We start from the raw sequence: 26,581 nt of genomic DNA, 5'->3' as shown, positions 1-26,581 counted from the left end.
CTTATTTACTCTAAGTAGTGTTCATTATTTTTTACGACTCAGAGTTAGAGATTCAGGAAGAGTAATGGTCAGTGATGCTTGACCATAGTAATAATAAGGAAAGTCTCTATGGGTCATACATTTATCTACTACATTCCTTTGTTTTACTGCAAGTGTAACCCCAAGAGTTGTGGTTTCCTTTGGGCCTGCCAGACGGGACTGGCTTGAAATGTTAGCAAAATTTCCAGCAACATTGCCAAAACACAAGAAATAAAACATTTGTTTTTTGATTTACAACGTACTCTTTGATCCCAATCTCAACTGTGAGAATCATTGGGGACTTATAGCATTTCAAACCAGGAAGTAGTTTTATTTTTATCTTATTGCAAAGGGGAAGTGATACAACTGATCAAATAAGTACAGTAATTTATTCTGTAAGAAAGATAAAACTTTTATCCTCCCTTGGCCTTAAAAGACTTGCTCATTTAGACCCCACAAGTTTTCTACTCTGTTAACAGTCCAGCAGGGTCACGCTGAACCCGTGTGTACGTTTACAAACTATCAGTCGAACGGGATAATCCCCCGTTTCCCTGCTGTCCGACTGTAACATTTACCACGCTCTTCCTGAGCATCGTGCTAAGACGGCCTGAGGGTTAAATCAAATTTTCTAAAGAAATTACCATCTCTGAAAAGAGAAAAATATAATGTTGAAAGCTGACCCTACGTTCTTCTCAAATTTAAAACATATGTCCCTCCGAAGTGTGAAGATGTGTGATCTCTAACAACGGAAAACATTCCACTCTTCTACTCTGATACTTTCTGATACTTTTATTATCACTTCAGTTTTATCACTGTGTTAGATCTTAAATTCAGCTGGTATTTTTAAGATAAAGATTTGGAGATACAAGGACAGATGTGGCTGCATGATGTGTGCTGACAATATCTCCGCTTACGCCCGCAGCAGTTTCACTATCAATCTGAGGAGAACATTACTGGTTTAATCTTGGGTTCTAATCTAACCTATCATTTCACATTTGTAATGTTGGAGGAGATTTCTATCTATGTATCAGACCCCAGGAACATTAAAATTGTGTACAAAGTGGCACAAAATGAGCTTAGAACAAATATAGTAAGCACAATTAGACAACCTGTGTGTTGCAGTAAATCCCACTGAAGTGAGGAACTATATCACTGCTGTGGATACAAACTGGAAAGATGTGGCCAAACAGATTTTACTACATTAGTTGAAAATTTTCTCAGTACTGAATTTGGCAAAAATAATTCTTCAACACATTCAATTTTTGACCATGCCAATATTTAATTCTGGAAAACTATAATGTTTAATTATTAACAAGCACAGTGATTTTCTTTGTATCTTGTCTTCATATTTACAGACGTTTAATTAAATGATATAACATAACATTTAGTAGACCATTTTTATTTTCTGGTCCTCTCTGTATTGGATTATAACTAATATTAGAATAAGATTTAAAAAAGATTTGTCTTAAGGGAGCAGTATTATGTAAAATCAACTTTATTGAGTTTTGCATTTTGTTATCATGTTATTCACTCATCTAAAACATACCTTTATTCCAGTAACGTGCGGTGAGGTGCAATGCTGGTGAGGCACTGACTTAATCATAATCAGATGTAGACCAGCTGCATGTTATTGTTTACATCAGGAAATTTCATGCATGCGGACAACTGGAGGGCAAAAAGACATTTCTTTTACATGCCAGCCATAGCCGCGCTGCCACGGTAGAATAATTCTATTAACTCAATGGAACTTGGGTATTATTAATTTCGTGCTATGCTCCACAGCAAAGAAAAAAACCTTTGAAGTACAACTCAAAACCACGTCTTTCTCGCTCTCTGCAATGACCAGGCTACACTCAGACTCATTGCCATAGCAATTGACCATACCCCTAAAAGAAACCCTGAAATATTTCCCACACAAAGAGCAGAACATACAGTCTGTTGCAGTAGTATGGTCTTAGGCTTAATGTTTACTTTGCGATTATTAAGTGATTGCTGTGGTAGGAGGAGAAAACTATAAATATATCGCTGCACTTGACGGTATGACTAGCTCGCTGTTACCGTCTCTTATTCTGAAGTTGTGGAGTCACATTGCCTCATTTGCCTCCCCTGACCGCACATCACTGCTTGATTCTTTCATGCATGTTTGAGAAATCCTTTAATCTCCCGTGGCAATCAATTCTTTTTTTTGTGCCATTTCTGTAACCACAAAATTTGAAACATCCAACTATTAAGACTGTCTTCTCCTTGCTTCCTCACATTATCTCAGAAATTACAGAAGACCAAATCTTCCTACTATCCCTGTATTTGCAATCACTTAGTTTTGTATCTGTTTTACCAATGTAATACTGATATAATCAGCTCTACTCGGACCTTTGAAAATGCTCAGCTTATTGATTTTTAATTGTGATTAGCTTCGTCATTTTCCATCTGTCTAATAGGCACATAATTTTATGATAGAAATCAGAAAACTGTTTGAAATCATTTCACCTCTGAAGGTTAAAGTATGTGCTGTCAAAACAGACTCCTGAGCAGCAGTCTTGTGCTCCAACTTTAAAGATGACCTTGAAGACAGAGAAGTAAGATAAACATTCATTATATTCAGTTATGAGTCATGAAAGGAAATATACTTCTTTTTCAATGTTGCAGCACGAAAACCCTCATTACTCCTATATTCATACAAAGCCAGCCAACACAGTCAGAGCAAATAAATAGTCGTTTACACCAACAAAGTGAAACCTACTATTTGGTTATTCACGCATTTTTTATATTTTGGTCTCCTTTTTTCCTCTTTCTAGACCTCTGTGAATCCAAAGATTCAAATAACACATTACTTTTGCTACTATACTGTGGTGTATATGCAAGCGTGCTTATGTTATCCTCTCCAAGGTCACACAGCTTATTGATGTATGTACACAGTGGTAGTTAATTTGTAAAGTAATGAATTATTTAGGGTTTGGAATATCTCCATATTCTGTGTTGTACAGAAACTATGTATCTGTACAATACATAGTTTACATTAAAGGGTAACATATGTATTGTACAGATACATCTGGATTAAGATAATCGAAAAATAATAGAAGTACAGATTCACTAACCAGTTTGCATATATATACTGTTTTGTTTTTTGTTTTTTGTTTTTTTTTGCAAATTTAAATTAACTTTTTAAAAAAAAAATCAAATCTCTAATCTGAATTATTCACAAGTGTAATCCAAAAAAATATTAGAGATTAAGACTCAACAACTTATGAATGGAGCAGGGCTGAAAATCTGTATTTTTCTTTCTAAGATGGGGCTGTTGCCATGTGACATAATTTTGCACAAACTATCCAGCAACTAACATGTCTGTCTCTGACACTGAATCCAGTCCTAATAAATAAATAAATGTTAAAAAAATTCCATTCTTACCAATTTTACGTTGTCATTCAGAGTGGAAAATCTGCTGCTCCTCACCTCATGGCTTGCAGAGTTAATCAGTGATTATCGGTAACTTGCATTTTGGAGTCAACATTCAAGTTTCTAACAAGCTCTAACTTCAGCCTGTGTTATGTTGCTCTGATTCCACCTGTTTCTGTGCACACACCAAGGCTCCTTCTCTATGAGTGGCTGCTCTTAAATGAGCTGTATCCCCTATTGCAGTCCTATTAGATGCACTCAGTGTAGCTTTTTGGGTAATGAACAAGTCAGGCTGGCCTCCCTACACTGAACAACTGTTCTGTACTTCTCCAGAATGGAATTGCTAGTCCAATCCAGCATGTTGTGCAGTTGTGGTGCCGTGTGCGTGTGTGCTTATAACCATGTTTTGATCTTTGTTTTCTTATAAAAAGCATATTGGAACCATCTGCACTTGCTCTTTCCTCAAGGAGCTTTGAATCTCCCAGCGACAAATTACTTCCAAAATTACCCATCCAATTTGTGTTTACCTTGTTGAAAGCAAGCTAGAATAATTATTGTTGTCTTCCCGTGTTTCCATTTTAAGTCATGTAATTATACAATTGTTTGTTTATTGTTTGGATTAAAGAGCTTACAGGCTGTTTCACCATATGCTTCCAGGATATGGTTCAACTTTTAGTTTGGTACAGTTACATTCTTATGTTGACCTTCTAAGTATATACTCTATATGTATGACATTTATCTTTGTGGTTCTTGATCAAATTTGGAGTTTGTACCATGTGACCAGCCTCTAAAACTAAAGAGTAAATAAATAGTGCTACTTTCCTGAGGTTTAACTGGAAGAGAAAAACTGTGAGATGAATATTAATTATTAAATTCAGACACCTAAAGGTCACAGGCTTGCTGTTTTATGTTCATGGTTAAAGCATGAGTGGACTGAACCCTGGTAAATTAAATTGACCTTTAACGCTGATGAGGGTATAAAGTAAAAAAGGACTTGTTTTCCAACATTCAAATTCAGGACTGTAAATGACTAGTTTTCTATCAATAAACTTTTCATTAGACACTGTTGGAAGTCTTTAGCCTTTTAATTGCATTGCCTTCAGGATTCTTGTGTGTAATGTGCTGTAATTATGAACTTTGAAATTTCAAAACCAAAGAAATACATATTTATTTAGATGTCCAGCATCCTGTTAAATGTACTAGTTGCACAGATTAAGAATTTTTGTTGTTCATGGTAGTCCAGACTCTGTTGAATTCAGATCCTGCCTGATTGTTTCATTATTAGGATAACAAATGGTTTTGTGTTGTAAGAAATTATTGTGAGCAAGAAGAAACATATCCAGTGTTCTTGTGTATCTTTGCCTATGTTTTAGTTCTTACCTGAAATATTCTGCAGGCCACATTTGAGACAAAGACCGCTTTGAACCTCAAAGAAGGCTTAAAGCAGTCTGAAGTCTGACTGAGTTACTGCAAATCGTGATGGCCACCATTAGAAAGTAGATATAAAAGGGGAGAAAAAGCTGGGGAAGGAAAAGTGTTGAACATCATTTATAGGAGGAATGGGAATATGCTCATGTGTTCACACACATACACATGTGTTTCAGCTCTTATAAATTGAATATCATTTTTAGATTTATGTTTTCAAGCAAATTCATCTTACACACACCACAGTGCAACTAATTTAAAATTAGTGATACACATAGTGAAACTAGAAGTTGTGTTTGACAGGATGCAACACTTCAGTTTGAGTTTAATGTGTAGTGAATTATGTCCATATAATGTTTCTGATAGACCGGTGAGAAAAATACAAAATGTCACAACCAACAACAGCAACATTTAGATTACTGCCCCTGGTGGAAAAAAAGGGAAATAGCTCAAATAAATAAATAAGGCTGCATAAACCAAATCTGCATATTTTGGTCCCTGACTTCCTTCTGAATGGTATTTCACATGGCCTGTGTGATATAAAAGCCTCTATATATTTCTAAGGCAACTAAACTCTCAAACTCACACTCATATTAATATGATATCTAATAGCTTTCAAGGCTACTTCTGTCTTTAAGATTTTAAAGTCTATTCATACGCGCTTGTGTGATGATAATGTAAGAACACTTCGGTTTAAGCTTTTTGAAAAGATTTTTATGACTGCACTGAAGAACATAAAAACTAAATTTCTTTTTTGTATTTAAAAATTAGATAGATTATATTCAACATTCAGTGATAAAGCTGTTTTACTCATTCCATCAAGGCCAAGAGCACTACATGCACAGAGTTTTTGAAAAGTATTAGATGGCTTTTTGACCAAAAAGAAAAATAACTTTAATGTAAAATTTGCAAACATATTTCTACAAAATAAAGGCAAAATATAATAAGTATATTTAACATAAAATAAGTATTTTATGAATCAATGTCCATACCACAACCCAATACAGAATTCGCCCAACCTGTTCAAGAGTTTGAACAGTTTTTTGTTTTTTTAAAGAATGAAAGAATGGAGTAAAATTGAAGTGTCCAGATGTGCAGGCCTGATTGCAATCTTTCCATGCAGACTCCATGCTGTAATAGCAGCCAGAGGTGCATTTACTAAGTACATCTACGAACTACTAAGTACTAAGTGCTTGAAGAGGGATGAATATTTGTGCATCACTTATTTCATGTAACATATTTTTACTTACTTGTCATGTTTGTTGAAAATTGTCTGTTTGTAGAATTCAGATTTCACTTTGACATTGTAGAGTTTTCTTTTGTAATTTTTTTCTCAAAAAGAAAATGTTGATCATGATAGATTTCTCAAAATTAACGAACAAGTTAGAAAGACCTAGGACAGGGGTCGGCAGCATGCGGCACTTTAGCGTTTGAAAATTTGTTTGAAAATGGAAAAAGATATAAAAAATATGTTCTTTGTTTTAATATGGTTTCTGTAGGAGGACCAACATGACACAATCATTCTTATCGTTTTCCAAAGCCATATGATGTTTCATTCAGTTTGCTGGATTTTACATGTAAAGTGGCTCCTTCATTAATAAAGCTTTTTTTTCTAAAAGTGTAAATTAACAACTATGATGGAACTTACCTCTAGAGGCAATATGCTTTGGATATGTTTTTCTTCTTTTGACATATTTAATTTTATTGGATAAAATTTTCTTTCCCATTTGAAATGATCTAATTTCAAATGGTTCCTTAGGAATCCTGCTATGCTTCTGCATGAGAAAATAATATTAAAGAGTGGATAGATTTTCATTTATGTACACCATGTTATGTTCCGGGGTTCTGGCTGCATGGTGGGAGTTCCTGTGCACCCTTATTACCTTTTACCACCAGATGGCGACAGGTTCCGGCTGGAGTGCGGTGCATTATTATCCGCAGCTGTTCGTGATCATCCTCATCAGCGGCGCAGACTTAAGGAGTTGGCCGCCAGTCCAGCGTCGCCTGAGTGTTAGCCAGTCACGGTACCTCTGAGCCCCCCTGAGCCTGTCTCTGTGTTTCTAGTTGTCTTGAACATTCTAGTAATTATCTTTATCTACTCCGTTGCCTTTTAGGTGATCCTTTGATGAGATCCCGGTTGAATTCCTGGCTTTTGAACCATCCTCGTGACGCCGTGGAAAGTATCCACAGGTTGCCCGAGTTCCCAGACTTACCTCTCCGTTGTTTTGGCAATTATCTCCTGGACCCCACGGCTGGCGGCCGTACCACTCCTCCGTCTCCCCGCTGCTCTCGTGCCTACCTGTCCGCTGCCCACCGCACTCCTCCGTTGTTCCTGGACCCACCAAGAACCGAGACCCCGGACATACTCGGTTTCCCCTCCAAGACTCTGTTCATCAGCAACAAGTAAGACCAGCCTGTTTTTTCCCAGAAAGATTTCCTTCCTTCCCACGACCCCTGAACTCACCACTCTGTTCTTTCCTCGTAGTGAACCATTGTTGCCGTCCCTGTTTTTGCCCCTGGACCAGACCATCCTGATTCTCACTGATAATTGTGTGATCTTTATTAAATCATTTAACACTGATCCTACCTCTCCTGTCTTGTGTTCTGCATGTGGGCTTGTTAAAAACTACCATCATGACACACCAAGCAGTCCCTTATATTACAAATTCCTGAATGATGTGAAATGTATTTCGATTGCTCTTTTATGACCCCCTTAGCAAATTAAGCAATTATATTAGGGGCAGCTGTGGGGAAGGCAGCTCTCAAGAAAGACCAGTCCTGTTTAAGCATGCAATTACAGGGTAGCATTAAACAGAATAAAGTTATCTGTTTGTATAGGCGAGGTATGCAAGATCACTTTTGAGTTAGTTTTTTTTTTTTTTTGCAAGACTGTTTAAAAGTGTATAAATCTATTTATTGTGCATATCTGCAATTTTACATTATTCTGTTTCGCTCATTAACCCCAAGAAGATCCAGCTGTAAGTGGGAGATTCGTTCTCCTTCACTTGTTGACATTCTTCACCTTTCAGCTGCTGTTCCTTCCTCAAAATGACGTTTTGTTTACAAATTCAGATTACTCAAATGTCTTCATAAATATTTATGCCGAGATATAGCAGAGGCTGGAAGACATTCTCAGGCTTCACCTTTGTGCTTGTTGTAATTACTCAACTGAATGTGACAAATGGAAAGAGAGAAAGTGGGATTTTTAGAAATGACTTGCATGCAACTGCATTCATCACCTAACTATTTGTACAAGCACATTGTCCATCTTAAATAGCAAAAATTGTCATTCTCCAGTTTGCATTCAAATTCAGTCGGTTGGTATTGTTAGTCCGTTACAGTTTTGACTGCTTTTCCAATTCAACAACAAGCAACTAAGTCAGCCACTCATGTAAGTAAAGTTTTTTTACATTGCACTTGTCACAAATTCATAAATTGCTTTACAAAAAGTGTAGACTGTAAACAACAGATCATACATATACTAGAATATGATTAAAAATTAAAAGGGCAAGTTTAATGAAATAGACTGCAGGATTGACCAAGCATTGGAAGGAGGACTCATTTGTTGGGCTTTACCTGGTTTAAAAGGGCATTGTGCAGAAAAAGATTGCAGAAAGAAACTGTTACAAAAGTAACATCTTACTGAAAGAGGTGAAATTTTGTTTCTTCTAAAAGCCTGGCGTAAAACTAAGTGCCTACATAAAGGAGAATGAGCCCTAAGTTGTGGAAAAAATATCAGTGGGAAAGCATGTAATGCAGGTGCAGAGGATTGTAATTCAGGAGTTAGAGTACAAAAAGATTTCCCATGCAGGCAGAGAAAATAATATATTTTCTCCATTGCAAAGCCCAAATCTGTGCTTTGAGGTGTTAGTTCCAATCATCACACTAGAAAAAAGGCAATAATTTTACCTCTCATTTTATACAGCTTTTAGCTTCAAAAGAAAAGAAAAACCTTCTTTCTGTAAATGAATAGAAGCATTTAGGGCAGTTTTGTTCTGAAAACCAAATCAAATAGCAAATTTAATTGTTTTATGTTAATTTTGTATATTCAATATACAATTATAGTACATACCTTTCCAAAATAAATAGTAAATCTGAGATGAGTGTTACAACAATGAAATAAATGAAAAGGCTAGCAGTGGTCCAGTGTTGTTTCTGTGGAATTTTTTGTGAATTCTGAATACGTAAGGACCAGAGATTATTGACAAGATAACTGTGCTGGACATCACACTAATTGTTAGCAATCTGTTTCCTTCTGTCAAGAGAATTTAAAGGCTGACCATCCATTTGGGTGCTTAATTATCTTTAATTAGGAGCTTGATTTGGAGAGGTTTTTTATTCAATTGCCAAATAGACAACCAAAAAAACACTTAAAACAAAAGAATTTTCCTTGCAGGAAACACTATATCTCCTTCTTTTCAACATATGTCTTAACTAGCTGCTATTGGGCTTATTCTGGTCCTGAAGCTAACTGCTAACAGCCTCCCATTCTAGATCTGGTATGCTCTCAGTCTCAGCCTGTTCTGCAAAATCACTGTTAGGCTCTGAATTTGTAAGCTTTTACTATATTTTCATCACAAAACTTCCACTTCCACTTATACTCTCACACAAACATAGAATAGAATAGAATAGAATAGAATAGAATAGAATTCAACTTTATTGTCATTGCACTGTCACAAGTACAAGCAACAAGATGTAGTTTGCATCTATCCAGAAGTGCTCTACGAGATATAAATATTTATTTACAGATGTACAAGACTATGTATGTATGGACTATAAGGGGTTATAGCAAGAGATATAGATATTGTGTATAAATATAAATATGGGAGCTATATGCACAGATTATACAGAATATACAAGAATGTTATGGAATGGATTATAGATAAATAATGGCAGATAAAATTTACAGGTTGTATGTGTGTGTGAAGAAAACAGTCTGTGATGTGTGTGTGTGTGAGGATAATCCATGTGTTATTGTTGTATGAGAGGATAGGGGAGTACAGTCCTTATAGTTTATGTTTTATGTCAGGAGGCGTTCAAAAGCGTGACAGCTGTGGGAAAGAAGCTGTTCCGGTGCCTGGTGGTTCTGGTCCGTAGGCTTCTGTAACGCCTCCCAGAGGGCAGGAGGGAAAAGAGTGTGTGTGCTGGGTGAGTGGAGTCCTTTGTGATTTTCCCGGCCCTTTTCAAACACCGCTTCCTGTAGATGTCCTTGATGGCAGGGAGCGGTGCCCCGGCGATATACTGGGCAGTTTTCACCACCCTCTGCAGCGCCTGCAGGTCAGAGACAGAGCAGTTCCCGTACCAAGCTGTAATACAGTTGGTGAGGATGCTCTCAATGGTGCAGCGGTAGAAGTTCGTGAGGATCTCTGAGGACAGGTGGTTCTTCCTCAGGGTCCTCATGAAGAAGAGGCGCTGATGAACATGCACATGCTCAAACGACAAGCCAGGGTGTAGTTTTTAGAACTAAACTTTTATAAACACTGGAATACAATCACCCTGTGTGTTTTACAGTTGTTTGTGGAGGGGGTGTTAAAAGTGTGTAGTCATTACTTTGTCATTTTTACAATTTCACGAGAGTCCACACAGACCTCCCGCTGAATTATTTTGAAACCGGTTAACAGATGAATTGGCATTATTCTGTGTAAACACAGTAAAACGCTATCTCTCTGTATAAATGAAAAACTATTCAAATCTCTTAGAGTGCCAAGATTCTCGGTCAAAAAAATTCTTAGTCTATGAGCTATTTGTGCGATAACACTCTGTGACACATGATTTGTGCAGGAGAAATACTGTTTGGCGGAAGTCTGCAGACCATGTAATAGGAATATGTGCAAAAGTCAAACATTAATAGAGAAATGGAGAGAGAATTTCATTTCTCTTGTAGCAGTACTTGGCAGAACAATGTTAGGTATGTTTTCAGAGCTTCAAACTGAGCACAAACTGTATAAGAATGTAGGCTCCTCACACCAAATAGGTGATATATCATCGAATCATATCATACGATGATATTCTAATTCTTATAATTAAATATATATGTATGTTTTGTAAGTCTCTTCAAAAAAATTTTAAATTGCATTTTTCATACATGTATATATATATATATATATATATATATATATATATATATATACTTTTTATTTATTTATTTATTTTTTTAAATCCTATGTGGCATTTCAGGTGTAACATAGAGAAGCTTATTTGTACTACATGACCAAGGGCAGTGTTGCTCTTCAAAAAGGATATGTACATGGTATGCTAATTGGATGGATGGCTTTATTTAATCAAGGCTACATCTGGAATGAAAGTATACACACCACATTAATGATGTAGGAGCATATATTTATTTGACCTTCAGCCAGTTGAATTTGGTCGATAAGTGTGTGTCTGTGTGTGGGGGGGGGGGTGTATTTGATACATCATAGGGAACATTTTTCCAACAAATAGTACAGTGTGAGGACCGACTGTTCCTTATGGGGCCCAAAGCCCGGGCCCCAAAAGAAGAAGTGTGTTTTTTGAGTTGGGTAGTTACTAAAATTAAAGTAAGTCAGTACAAGCTCCTAATATGGGTAAAAATACAAACTTGTGTGTGTGAAAGTGTCACCTGATTGTTCATAGTTATTGGAAGCAGATCAGGGCAATGTAGCCTAGACTTTTAAAGACCACTGCAGCTGAAATCAGACAGACGCCAGGAATATCCCAGCTCAAAAGGCCCAGGGAGAGAAACGGGCACCAAACTCCTCAGTCCAATGCAGCAACCTCATGCCTCAGTGCAGCCACTGCAAGGTCTGATCAACCCAGTGCTAAGGAGCCTACACCAAACCAGGGAAAGGCACCAGAATCTAGTCAAGTTCTCCTGCCCACTGTGACTGAACAATGCAGCCATTGGCTGCTGGCCAGAAAGCAGTCAAGCTTGGTAGGTTGATGCAATTATTTTGAGTTGTGCATGGTTGAAGACATGGTTGAAGACATTATCAAAATAATGCTAGTTTTAAGATCATAGTTTACTAGATTGAAGAATTATGAGTAATATTCTTATGGCATTTTGCTAAGCTTTCCGGAAGACTCATCTAATATAATTTCAGCTTCACATTATTATTTTTTTTTCTAGTGAGTGACATCTAAAATATGCAGGTGGAGTAGTAAAGTTGTTATAACATCAGACCAGATTACACCACAGCAGCAAACCTCTCAAAATCTATAGCCTCACTTGCATCATTCTGACTTAATAAAACCCTTTAAAAGTCTCTACCTTACCAAACAACTACTCTGTACTTCAAATGAACTATTCCGTTTTGGACTACTCTTTAGCCCATAAATGCATTATGGGCTAAACAGCTGTTAATGTTTAAAATTTGTATTATGCACCACACACAAATTGTGCAATGCTTGCAAATGAAAAATCTGATTATAATGGTTTGGCTTAAACATTTTGAGAAAATGCTTTGTATTCTCATATGTCTTCTAACCAGTTGACAGCCTGTGACGTTAGTTCAGTCCTCCACTTTACAGCTGATTAACTGTGTGCCAACAATCAGCATGCACTGGCAGAGATGCTCTGTCATCCATCCAGCTCTAAAACAAATCTTTCTCCATGAGTGGAATTATTACTGTGACAATGACATTTATAGTCGCTTTAGTGTACAGTTATTTGTGTGCATCTCTGAGAGCCTTTGTTTTTTCACTAGTTTAACCCCCATGCAGTGCGTATGAAATCAACTCTATGTAAAGAAAGTCAACATAGACACTCAGCACTCAGAAAAAGGCATATTTGATACAGAAATAGATGCTATATTATATTACCAAAACACAGAGGCTTAACAAATTAAACATTGAAATTACATAAGTACATAAAATAAATCTGGCATCCTTAGGTTTTCTTTGCAGTAACTGATATGTACGTACTTTTTTACCATTCAATGACCTCACATTAATCTATTTAACTTGTAATTTGCCTAATATCTGATATTCTGCTTATTCTGCCAGTTTGATAAACTTCAAAGAAATTAGAAGTTTTTCTTTTTTCACTTAATGACTGAAATTATGTTATCATTCTGGCAGTCAAAATATACCAAAAGTATAATATTTTCCAAATTCATCAAAATTTATTCCAATAACCAGACTGCAACAATATCCCTAATGTATATGAGCAAATTGTAAGCAAAATTTTCTATAACTCTAGCAGAGAAACAGAAAGTGAAGTCCTGTAACAATAGGAACTCACCTGTACGCTAAAAATATAGAGTGTATTTAGTATCTAAAGTGAGAGATTTAAAATGTCTACCTTGGCAGATACTGATCACATTTTACCATCTCCCATTCATCTTCTCAAAGGAGCTGAGTCTATTTCTTTTGTCAGACAGACAATAAGTCAAAAGACCTGAAAGAAGTGAATAAATGGGAAGAGACATGCATAAAAGATGAGGAAGTTGTTGCAGTGAATTTGAGCAAGTGCTTTGCAGCTAGAGACTAAAAGGTCTTCCTGAATAAACAGTGAGAAAATGGTGGCAACATGATTTGATCTGATAAAGAGATGATAAGAGATTTGGCTTTGAGGAGACTGGAGTGGAAAGAAAGGATATAAACAGATAAAAGTTCAGTTAAGACAGCATTTATGTGTAAAAATATTTTTATGTGGGTCAAGACCTTTTTTCTTATCTGTGGATTCCCACGGTTCATTTATTCATATTTAATACATAACCTGTCGTTCTAACTTGATGCCTGTAGTTGTGGTAAAGTACTGACATGTAAAAGTAACTTCGTTTGGAATTGTTTTTCTCCACACAGATATGTTTATATTGTAAATATGTTGACATCTGATTATCCTTCCTGGTCTTTAATATGCTCTAGTTGTCAATTTTATTTTAAACCTGTTCTCTTATTATTACTTTCCTCATTAACAGGCTGTCTTGTCAATGACTTTCTATTAATATCATGTCTCCAAGAGCTAAAAATTTGTTCCCAGAGTTTTTTCTTCTCTTTTCTCTTTAATCTGTTGATTGATCCAAAACTGACATTCAACTGGTGTTTTGGGAAAAATAAAATAAAATCTTGCATGTTGTCTATATATATATATATATATATATATAGTTTTGTAGTGAGTTTTATTTATATATATATATATATATATATATATATATATATATAAGTTTTGTAGTAGTATATATATATATATATATATATATAGTTTTGTAGTGAGTTTTATATATATATATATATATATATATATATATATATATATATATATATATATATATATATATATATATATATATATATATATATATATATATATATATATATAAAACTCACTACAAAACTTCCTCATGACACAGCCATGGCATTTCAGAGTGATATTGCAGTTTGTTGTGCTCAACATCCAGATGTCAACAAAGTTGACCAAAGAAATCTAATTGCAGACCTCTGGATTTCACAAAGTTAACTGAAAAGGATAGCAAAAGTGATAGCTGTGTTCAAAACAGAGTGAAAATTTGGCTCCATGTCTTTTTAAGCTTGCCATTAGCCATAATTCTGGGACATCAGTCATACAAATACAGGGCATTTTTTATCACAGCCAATGTGACTTCCTGTGGTTCTTACGGTCCTAAAGGACCTTTAATTGATGGATTGATTGACTGCTTGACTAACTCTGCAAGCTCAAATAAATTATTTGTCAATATAAAACCTGAGTTACCAAAATTTGAGTTACCAATACTGATCACATTATCTGTGTGTTGAACCCTTCGTTTAATTTTCTTCAGAGATTTCCGATATCCTCACTTTCCTTCTACTTTGTACCTCACAATGCAGCCAGACAGCCATCTGCTCTTCATCCAATCCCATGCTAACCTTTGATCCTGGGATGGGTTTCTGTCTGCTGAATACTTCACAGACTGCACTTTGGCTGACAGGAGGTCACCATACACAGAACGACATGAAAGCAGGACTCTGTTTCTGGGATCATTATTCATTTCCATTGTTGAGGTAAGGGGCAAATTCATATTCAGTCAGGTGTTTTAGTTCGTACATACAGGTGTTCATGTCTTCTGATCCCTGGCTGTGGCTTAAACAGAGACTGTGCTATGAAAGATTTTAATTAATGAGTCCAATATATTTTAACTTTAAAGGTTTTAACTGTGTAGAAAGAGTTAAGTCAAATTAATTTCATTCCATCTCTCATTTTTAGTCAAAGAAGGTGGTCCACTATCATTCTGTTTTAAAATAAATTTACTTTTGGGACAATTAGAAGCTTTACTCTTTTGTGTTATTAAGAATTACACACCGATGAAATAGTTGGAAAATAAATATTTTGTTGTACTTGATGTGAAGTATTATTTGATTCATCGTGATTTGTTACTGCTCAGGTGATCCAGGTGATCCTTGACTCGGGATAAAAGGCCACCTACTTATCTGAAACTGAAAACCTAAAAAAAAATTGCATGCTTACTCTAGGACATATTCAGAATTTTCACTTATCTCACTTTCTAAAACGGGGCAGATATGGATTAAAATATTATGTGAACTGAAGGATTGCTTACAAACATAATAACGTATAGATTGATATTTTATCTTAAAACATTGTTTAATAGTAATTAAACATTATTTCATCTGATTTTCTGACAAAGGTAAAGATATATTGATATAAAAAATGCTCACCAATATGGTATATGAAATGCATTTCATTAAATTGTTAATAGTAGATTCTATGAATCTTAATGGCTAACTGCTGTTAGATATAATGGAGCTTTTTCTATCATATAAAACGCCTTGTCACTGGACAGGATGTAAGCTACTAAAGTTTTACGTATGTCTCGTCTGTGCGTGCTGTTGACAAAGAGGCATTTGTCACAAACAAAATAAAGGGCAGTTTATCAGCAGGCCTGGTTTTAATGCCTCAGATAACTTCTTGACCCCAACACCACAAACACGAGCCCAGACAGGATTTCAGAGCTCATAGAATGACCTCACCACCATACACACACAGATAAAGATTACAATCTGTCAGATGTTGGAGCAACAAAGAGACACAGCCTGATCTCACATGGTGTTGTGTTTCTATAAGAACAACAAACACAGCTGGGTGATAATTTAAAATGTTGTTTTTTTTAGAAAAAGGACAAACAATTGACTTGCAGCATTTTAATGCTGGCTTCTAAAGACTAACACTTAAACATGAAACATATTTTCAGGAATTGTGAGCTACTTGGAAGCATTTTATTTAGTGTCAATAAAGAGAAATCTTTCTTACGGTCTTTTCTCAGTTTTTTAAGTCTGTTTATGCAAAACATATTTTATGAATACGCAGTTAGATAAACATAATGATTTTGCGTAGGCTTTCTCTTTCCAATAGTAGCAATTTATTTAGTAAGAATCGCTCTTCTGTTGTGGAGCAGTTTAATTATTTTTCAACAACCTACCACTTGAGCACCTATAATATCCTTCTTCTGCAGTCTCTATTAATTTTACCTTTCAAATTTAATAGTCGTTTGATTTGAAAAGCTATATCTCTATCATTTTCTATATGTTTAATCTAAAAGGTCTGTGATGTAAAACTCAACATGATCATCACTGATAATGGAAGTTCTTACTGTAATAAGGCCATGTGAGGTATGAAGCAGGGCCAGTTACATGCATTTTTGTGTGGTGGTCTTGTTTATGTTTCTTTTTGGAGATTTTATTTATTATTCTTGTTCTCATTCTTAAGTGTTAAGAATGGTTCCCGTGTTGACTGGCTGAGAGACTGGAGATGCAAATTTGTTTAATTCTATTATCAAAGTGTAACATTTTAGCTTAACACTATCCCTACTTAAATAATGTAGATAATAAGTAAACATGCAGTGATGAAAGGGGATGAAGTAGTTAGCACTGCTGAACCCTCAAGAAGGTTCTAGCTCTCCAACACAGGACCTTTCTGCATGGACTTAGTATGTTATCACATTGCATGTGTGGGTTCTCCACTGTTAAAACCAGTTTTCCTACGACAGTATTGCAGGTTGGGATAATTGGCTTTTCTAAATTGCCCTCAGGGATGAATGTGTGCTTGCATGGTTATTTGTCCAGTTTGTTTCAGTGTAACTGTGTCTGTCTGGTGACTTACCCAAGATTTCCCATGAATCTTGTTCAATCATGGCTTAAGTTAGGCTATGATTGACAAGTAATAATCAGATATATAAAATAATGCATTACTGGAGACTCCAATTTATTATTGACACTAAGTATTAGTGTCCTTCGCATTATTTTCTGCTGGATACTGATTTTTTATTGATGGATATTGTAAAGATTTAAGAAGAAAATGTAATTGAATAGAAAAGATTGGATCTGACAGTAAGATGCAAACCAAATAGCAAGCCATCAACAATGGAGCTGTTAGCTTAAGTTTTGAGAAAAGGTAAAGCAATTAACATATTTTATGTTTAAGTGCTGATTGAAGTTATTGGAAAGCATCTATTATTTCTGCCACCAAACAAACGTTTTTATTGTGTTTATTGCCTGCAGTTTTGGTGTGTTGATTTTTATTTTCTCTCTCCTGTCAGAGATTTTGTTGATATCTGGTGTTTTGCACCTTAAGCACCTGGTCACACTGTGGACTGAATTAAACTTTAATTAGACTCGTACTGGGAACATAAACAACACAGATGATTGCTCTGCCCAACCTTTTCCCTGAGACTCCCCCTCATCACTGTGCCCGAGTGTGGATAAGGTCTGCTGCTGTGATCAAATAAGGTAATGCCAACTGTGTTGGTCTCTTGGCCATGCTGCCATGGGAGGTTTTAGAAGGGCTGTGTTTCAAGAAAAAGATATATTGATGAGATGTTTGAGAAAACATTTTAGTAGACGAAGGAAATATTTTTCATTGTTTGCTGTCAATTACATTGTGTTTTTGTCAGATATAACATGATTGAGTTTTTACAGGGTTTCCATTGCAAATATATTTGTAAACATACAGCAAGTTTGATTTTTTAGTTTTATTTTTTTTGCTTTCACACCAGCTTATTTATGTAATTCCACAGTTTGAATAAAGGCGTTTCCCACATTTTCCCTTTTCTCCATATTTGCCTGTGTCTACATGCCATTAAATATTAAGCCGAGTCATTTTTTACATTAACTGAAATAGATTACTTAGATCCATGAATTTTGTTTTATTGTTTGGCAGTAACTTTTGAAGTTATGTCGTTAAAAAGCTTCACAGATGCACATTCTCTTTGCCAGAGGGTATTCATCTGCTTGGCAAACAATTTCCACCATTTCCCCAACTGACTGCCATTAATAGCCTTTAGTTGTGGCCAAGGACAGGCAGCAGCCAGTCACAGCAGGAGATCTCAGAATGCAAACGGTGGGGCAGGAGGGCAAAGAGGTGTAATCTGTCCCAAAGGTGATGCAGGACTCACATAGTGGCTTTAAAATGACAGTCTGATTTATGAATTGCTCTGAAGCATAATCATTCACTACTTAGAATTTTTATTTTTTCTACTGCTTTATGACCACAATTGTAGTAGTTAATGCATTGATAAATTAAAAAAAGGTTAATCAATTACACATTTAATAATTTTTATATCAGTAAATACATTTACTTATTTATTGATACTGTTAAGTATTTTTTCTGATGCATTTTTAAGGTTAAGCCTTAAGAATCGGCTTTACTTTCAAGAAGTCACTTATATTTGATATTTGAAAGTAATCACCTTTAACTAAGTTCCTAGCCGTAAGCTCATCTGCCTTGTGTCAAATGTACAGTTAAGAATGTGCCATTACAGCACTCGACAAAAATGATATATTCAGGGTCAATAATAAACTTTGTTGCTGTGAACCATGGATGCTGCCCGATGGCCATTTGTGGCCTCTGAACTGATTTTATTAAACATTCTTAATAAATGATTGCCTAATCATTTTTGTTTTATTTTCAGACATTTTCATTGAAACTACAGCACTACTTCATGTCATTATATTTGTGTGCTTACATCTTACTGTGCAGATGTTGCAGTGCTCGCTGCACATCAGTAAAGAGCAGAGTGATCCTCTGAGATGACTTTTTCACATTCTTTTGCTCTGTTCCACTACGCTTTGTTGTGGGATTTTTTGCCAGTTGTGAATGCTTTAAAACTGGTCATTTAAAATAACACAAATCTGTGGTCAGTTCTTTTGTGGAAGCTTTGATTGGTTTGCTTGTTAACCGTTTTAGTAAAATACTGTTTGTTTGATGTTTTTTTTAATTAACTTGATGCAACAATCCTGAAAAAGTTGGTCTGAAATTGAAGTTTTATTTTCTTAAAATAGTATAGATGGTGTTAAAGTTTTCCTCTACATACACCGTGGATAAAGAAAAGTCCAGCATATTTGGCAAAAGGACGTTTTTGTGGAGAACCCATTCAGGGTAATGCATTTTGCGGTCTGAACTGACCCTTTGAGCTCTGATTTGTATTCACAACCCTGCCACATCTGAAGCATCTTTGAAGCCTCTCTGTGTTTCAAAGTTAGGTTGTGTCACCATTGCATCACTTTAGCGGCAGCTGTGACTGATAGTACTATGGTTTGTTCTACAACATCTGATTGTAGGACCACATGTGCTTTGGTCACCTCGGTTTCTTTTAATGTCTGTGATCACTCAAAAATGATTTTTTCTGTTGTTTTCTATTAAAAAGCTTGTAAGCAGCTGTGATGTTTAAAATTTGTTTTATGTAATTATTTGGAGTTTACACGTCCAATGTAAGTTTTGTTGGTTCAATCTGTTCGTAACTATTATTAGTAGACTTGAGACTTACCAGATCCAAGCTAATCGTTATCAGAACTCACCCTGTCAAAATAAGAGAGTTCCCGGACCCTGTTCCGGTAGGGTCTGTCTCAAATTAAGCCCTGACGTAAAGCAATTAGTAGAATTATGTGTGAGAACAACTTCTGCAATTAGCAGGAAACAAATTTGTGGTCAAACTAAATAAATTGGTGCATGAAAAATGAAGCCAGGAAAAAATATTCCTCTGTCACTTCTTTTCTAATTTTCTTTTCTCTTCGTTTTCAGCTGTACATTTGCTCATTCTCTCCAAATGTGTGGGATAATTTATGTTAGTAAAGAGGTTTTGAGAGCAGAGTGACTCTGAAATGCTTGAACCAGTTCTGAACCAGGAAGGGATGTTTTGCTCTGCTGTCAGTAGGCTCTATTGGAGCCAAGTCTGACAAACCCTCAGAGTTTGAAAAGAAGCTCTCAGAGGTTTTTTCCTGCTCACTGGAAACTGAGGCATTGCTCAGCTTAATTAGCACAAAGCAGTCATAAATCAAATGATCTCAGAAGAGATAAAGTAGGCATTCTGAGGATGTGGTGTGATGGTAACCACTGGGATAGAGCCAGTAGAAATACACAAAGGAACTCTTCTGTTTTTTGGGGTTTTTTTACATTTTATTTTTCAGGACAGAGACCAGCAGTAGAGCAAAGCAGAAAATGGAGCTCTGGGAGTCATTAGCAGCAGACTTTAAAATATCAGTGACTTTGGTTGAAGTTTTGCACCATTTCATTGTTCTACATTGTATGTATACTGATGCTTGACTAGGAGCATTTTTTAAAATGATAAATGATTCTTTAGTCTAATTCATCTGTTTGTTGCTGCTATCTAAGTAAGTAATTTACATTGCCTAAAACAATATACGTACATCAAATTCGTATATTGTCTAAATGAGACCAAGCTCTTTTAGCACCTAAACACAACTACATAGTGAATGTTCTATACTGCTGTTAAATCCAGTCATTGTATTTATACAGTTTATATAACAATATTTTGCAGACTTTTATTTTATGGTTTAGTTCCTCCACAGCAAAGTTATTTGTGTTTCCTGCCACATAATGTTTTCAGATGACTCTAGAACGCTAAGAAGGACGTCATATCTTTGATATGGTATTCACTTATAAAACTGTAAACATTATATCTTCTCTGTGAAAGTAACATTTCAGGGTTATTTATTACTTGTCTGATAAAGACCCTAACAGAGAATGCCACAAGTTGGAAGGTGTCTTCCATTTCAGTAAGATCCAGACCATTTTTTTTTCTCCTCTGGGCAGTTTCTGGTCTGATGGTACCCTTCACCAACAGCTGGACTACTATGACAATTTTTGCTCACCCGGAATTGTTTCCTTTTATTATGTCCATAATTCAGTTTGACTGAATTAACCTAAATTAAAAATGTTGATCTCTTAATTGTATATTTACAATCGCGATCATGTACCTGTCACGATGGTACCATTTCACTTCAAATGCAAATCTGGAAAAGAGGGAATCCCCTCCCCTCCCCCCACAAACACGCCAAGACGGTCGTTGTGTCGGTGCGCTCTTCAGCAGGGGTCGCTACTCCGCGTGAAAGCAGCAGTCAAAGCAGTGATCGGCTTTCATCAGCTCTCCTTTAGATTGGATTCCTTCCTCCGTTTGGCTTCACCTGCAGCGCTCTCTGTTCTGGAAACTTACAGCTGGAGACGGAGCTTCGTCTGGAAGAGCGCGGAGCAACTGCGCCTGAGAACCGGATACCATGCGTTACTTCTGGATTCCCACGGCTTGGATCACCGGGATCGCTTTCCTCTTTGGATTTCAAGGCAAGGGATCGTTTCCTTATTTTCTCTTTAAACGATGCGATGGGTGAGAGTTTTATTTTTCGCCCCGTTTGAAAGAAATGTGGAAATAAGTTTGGAAGGAAAAAAAACGCATACAGTGAATGTTTGAATGTGTCTCTCTGTCTGACGCTGACTGGAGCTCTGAAAGTATATGGACTTTGTGTCTTCCCTGAAAACACCTGACAAGGCAGAGAAGTGAAGCCCCAGACTTCACCCTCTGTAACAGAAGTGCTGTGTTCGGTCTGAATGAAGTTGCTGATGATTGTAGAAGATGAGCTGACAGCAGTCTCTGTGTACAGTAGCAGTGTGTGACATAGAGGAGAGCAGCACTGCAGGCTGATGGTGCAGCTGACTGCTTCTACTAGAGTTGGAGAGTTAAAAGATGGGATGATGGCTCCAACTTTAGACTTAAACTATGGAAATAAAGATCTAGATTTGTTTGAAACTCTTAACTCTGCTTTTCCACCTTTTTAAATCACATATTCAAGTATGCCAGACCACTTTGATCCACAGGATTCACTTTGGCACAGTTCTCATGTTGACAGGTAGCCCATAAATGTTCCAGGTGGATGTGATTCACGGGGCTGTTTGGAGATGGCAAATAAGTGCCACAGGAAATAAACTTATGTTATCCAGGGAAACATGGATAACTGTGGAGATAGGAAATGGGATTTCATGATATAATTTCTCCTGCCTACCTTTGTGATTATATATCAACAGAGTATAAGCATTTTTATTGACTTTAAGGGAGGAAATTGACTCTGAAACAATCAAACATCACTCTGTGATTGTTTGATACGACATGCTCATTTTCAGCTGAAGAGTTTGGAAACACTGTTGAATGCTTGAGGCTGAAGCAAGAAGTGAGCACGACAAGCATTTCTCTTTATGTTTAAATCAAGACATGCTGAGGTTTCAGATAGAAGTGTTGCTCATAAGGACAGGGGCAGACCTTCACATCTGACTGATGCACTGTTTAAAGTAGTGGCTAATTTAGGTTATAGTCCTTGTACTAATTTTCCACAAAACTTTGTTTAAAAATATTGGAGCAGTAAGGAAAGTCAGTGACATTCACCCCCACTGTTCCTTACAATGTGTTGTTGTGCACTTATGCATTCAATGCTATCTTTATATTCCTGCTGTTTTCTTGTGGTATTCAGGAAATCCTCATGTTCAGAGATTTTGCATTTCATGGATTAACACTCTTCTACCCCATAACTCAAAAAAGCTATGCTACATTTAAAAAAATGGACAGATTATTTGTTATTGTGCAAAGACATCCTCATGTGACAAGACTGAAAACCAAGGTGCCAATTAAATTCACCTTTTATATTTAAATGTATTTTTAAGTCAATTTGTTTAAAACTCAGGTAGAAGAAACTAAATGGTCAGAGGTAAATAATTCATACTTAAGAGTTCTATCACCACCTATCCTATATCAATGGTTAGTCAATTTTTGGCTTTTGTTTTAGCCTTTCTCTCATTAGTTCACATACAAATCTCACCTCTCTCTACTGAGTTGTGAAAATTTGATTGACCCTACCTTACTTTTTTTTTTGCTTTACTTTGTCACTGCGTTTATCTATTTTTCAGAATCCTCAAATGACTTTTCTTTTCCAAACAACTAGCGATAAATCTAGCAGCTCTTTTTCTGTGTTGTTGGAGACTTTTATGGCGACAACACTCTCCATCTCCACAGCAGCATCCAGCCTGTCTGTCCTGAGCGAGCATAGTTTAAAACATTTTCTCTTCCTTCTTGGCGCACTGGTCTGTCATCAGTTATTCTGCTCAGTGTTCTGATGATCCAGGCTTGTTTTTGTACTGTTTTTAAGAGTACCTGCTGCCTCTTATTTACATGAAAACGTCCTATTCACAGTAACAAATTCTAGCTATCTGTTCTTTAGTCTAGAAGATTGATACTGTACAAATATTAAATGTATAATGTTTAATTCTTAATGTCTGCTTACTGAATACCATCTGGTCGTCCCTTCTGTGATTAAATATAATAATATTTTGTACTTTTAGCCATGCCTTCTGAATCAAGTACCTATCTCTTCCCACTGCCAACTGGAACATCTGGAGTATTTGTGGGTTTTTTTAAAACAGTGTTTACTCTTGATTTATTTAGTCAATGACTTCATCAGAACCTGTTTTTCAATGCTGACTTGGCTGCCTTCGATGATACATCTTTATGGGTTGCCAACTATGTCTTCATCCTTTCTTTTGTACTTGAGAGTTCAAAACATCAAAGGTGAGACAATGTTATAGGATTAGAGGATTACCACTATTTGCTTTGCTTGAATGTTCCCTTCAAGTCCATGTACAGAGCTGGTATTAATCCTACATTCAAACATGTAATCCTGATTAAAATAATAAATACATGTTTAATACTCTGTCTCTCCTGGTTATTCACATTGTAGTAAACTTGTTCAAATGAAGAGTATTTTGGGTAGACTTTGTGTTTTAATGTCTTACAACTGGGATTTGAGACAAACAGTACAATATTAATAAGTGCAATAAAAAGTGAATTAATAATAATAAAAACAACAATTACAACTGGAATTGTAGAACTACATCAGTGAGTTGTTAGGTATTAATGCCAGCAACTGTGGCACTAAGGAAGTACAGTAGATGCGCCACATCTACTTCCTTAGATGTAGATGTGTCTTTAGTTTACTTTAAAGAAAATTTTTAATATTTTTTCTTCTATTGATGCTTTTACACATCTGGCACATCTATTGTCCCTGTAAAAAAAAAAAAAAGCATCCCGCCACAGCAGTATATGTGGCGGGAAATGCATTTCAAATTAGACAAGAGATTGGTGTTTAAATTGTTCCAGATTCTGAGATTTTATAGTGATCATCAAATCCAGATACAGGAATTAGTTTAAAATGGAGTCCTGATATTTATGAGCTACAGAAAATATATTAAATTTGAAATGCTCTGCCATATAATTATGGGGAGAGGACAGAGATTTTATCACTGCTCAGTCTGGATAAAGATGACAATAGTTGAGGACATGTCTCTGGAGAAAAACTTTCGACTACGGTTTTAGGAGCAAAGTTAAAGTTCTTTACAGTCTACTGTGTAGAATGAGACAGGAGATGGAGAAAATGGTTGCTGCCTGTAAGCAGAGACATCACAGACAGTGTCACAGATGACTAAAAATGGCTGTATGTCTGCTGTGGCATGGTGTGTGCCAGTTAAGATTTCTTTTAGAGCCCTCAGACATTCCCGCTTACCAGATTGATGCTGTCAGGCAACCTTGTGATGCCTGCTGTGAAACACACACACAGATTTTAGCATGAGACCGATGAGAAGTGAAAGCATTACTGTGGAGATTTCAGGAGGCTTCTACTACAAATATACTGAAATTATGAAATTGTGGATTTTTTTTCATTAATTACAAATTCTTGCTTACCCTCGTAAGATAAAACTGAACTTGAATGAATGGTAAAATTTTTCAGAGCCTCAACTTACACAGTCTATTAGCCCTTTCACTTAGGATTTTTCTGTTTTAAGAAGTCAGTTTTTGCAGATTACAGGTAGGGGAGATTTTCATTGTTCAACCCTATCTTAATATACTGACACAAACACAACAATGCTATGAAGGGACATTAAAATGTGCATTAAAAATACACATTTTAGTGTTTTTAAAATTGGACATTTCAACACTTGATTACTGATTAATCAGACCAGACTTGACAGTTTATGCACTTCTTCTGAAGTGTGCTGTAATGAAGAATTCTGTTTAGAGAGTTGATAATTTATAAACTGCAGTTACATTTGAAAACAGGAGTTTGGGATGAATTCTGATAATCACATTTAACTTTAGAGTGGTTTTCTTCACCTACTTAAATTGCTGTTGTATAACTTTTTTATGGCAAACACATGAACAAGTTAGAATTAGCAGCAAATTTTGTTTTGACATTATACATAATTTAACAAATACAAATATTGAAAAGAATAGCCAGTTTAATATTAGACTAGCAAAACATAAATAAAGACTGGGCCAAAAATCCAGAGAAACCCCAACTAAAAGCACATTTCTTTAAATAGAGAAACTTCACAAGCAAGTGGCAGCTTGTAAAGTTTACAAAAACCTGAAAGCGATCCAACTGAATCAAAGAACTAATATGAAACTGTGTTCAGACTCTGTAATGAAAGTCACAGGAGAACTGTTCACCAACACACAGCCTAGAGCTAATTAGTCAGGGAGAATTAACAAACTGACAGTAATTAAAAAAGAGCAAACTTAAGATGATTTGCTCTGGGGCTTCTGATAGAAATAACATTTCTTTAAGATCCAGCATAAATGTTAACTGGCTAGGAGAGCAATTAATGGGGAACTACTTAAGCCTTTGTGACTCTGATCACTATTACTACTGAAATAATAACAAACATAACATCACACGCATATGCTCATCCGATATGCTGAACAAAATAGATCTCTCAATTTATCTCTGTTTAAAGCTGAACATAAAAAAAGATATTATACTGTATTTTGGGAGATGTTTAGACATGAATTTTCTTTGTCTTGGCTTGAACTGGAAGCAGGTAATTCGTTTTGTCTCGTTAATTTCTCTAACACATAACAGATTCAGTATTGATCAGTTTGTGTTTCATGACAGCCAGTTTATGTTTTTAAGGATTAAAAATAGGGCTGTGGTGATTCAGCGAATGATTTGTGTAAGTTGATTATTAAAATTCCTTGAGGTAAATTTAGCTCCATGTGTTCCGGCTGGACAATTTCATTGTGCAACGCTCTCTTTTCTCCCAATGAGTTGTTGACAAATGCCAAATTCTATTATTATAATATAGGGTGACCAAATGTCCTTTTTTCCCTGGACTTGTCCAGTTTTCACATTTTGGACGAGGCATCCGGTGCAATTGCATTGATTGACATTGTCAGAGTTTTTGTAGCTTTTAAGGGGGACCAATAGGCTTCTTTAAATTGACTGGCGCAATGCATCGAATACAACAGTCTTTCTCCCAGAGCTGCTACCTGGTGGGTGACTCGGAGCAAACAGCGGTGAAGTGTGTGGTGGGTGTATGTTTACAGGTGAAGCAGAGACATGTGCAGATAGATGGACATAGCAGTAGCTGATGCTTAGCGCTGGCATAGCACACAGAATCAGAAAATAAATTTCATATCACAGT

At 36.0% G+C, this 26,581-nt stretch overlaps 1 protein-coding gene and 1 long non-coding RNA gene across 2 annotated transcripts in view; both read left to right on the top strand.

Moving 5' to 3' along the window:
- lsamp (limbic system associated membrane protein) overlaps positions 1-26,581 on the top strand; it is a 783,778-nt gene that overhangs the window by 214,950 nt on the left and 542,247 nt on the right. The window lies entirely within an intron of this gene.
- Positions 6,670-7,417, top strand: LOC116737489 (uncharacterized). Its single transcript, XR_004342832.1, has 3 exons — positions 6,670-6,860; positions 6,951-7,239; positions 7,322-7,417. It is a non-coding gene; the product is annotated as an uncharacterized LOC116737489 (long non-coding RNA).

The sequence above is a fragment of the Xiphophorus hellerii genome, chromosome 18 (assembly GCF_003331165.1).
Source record: "Xiphophorus hellerii strain 12219 chromosome 18, Xiphophorus_hellerii-4.1, whole genome shotgun sequence".
In the NCBI taxonomy this organism is placed as follows: domain Eukaryota; kingdom Metazoa; phylum Chordata; class Actinopteri; order Cyprinodontiformes; family Poeciliidae; genus Xiphophorus; species Xiphophorus hellerii.
Note: the sequence above shows the minus strand (reverse complement) of the source record. Positions and strands in the feature narration are given on the sequence as shown.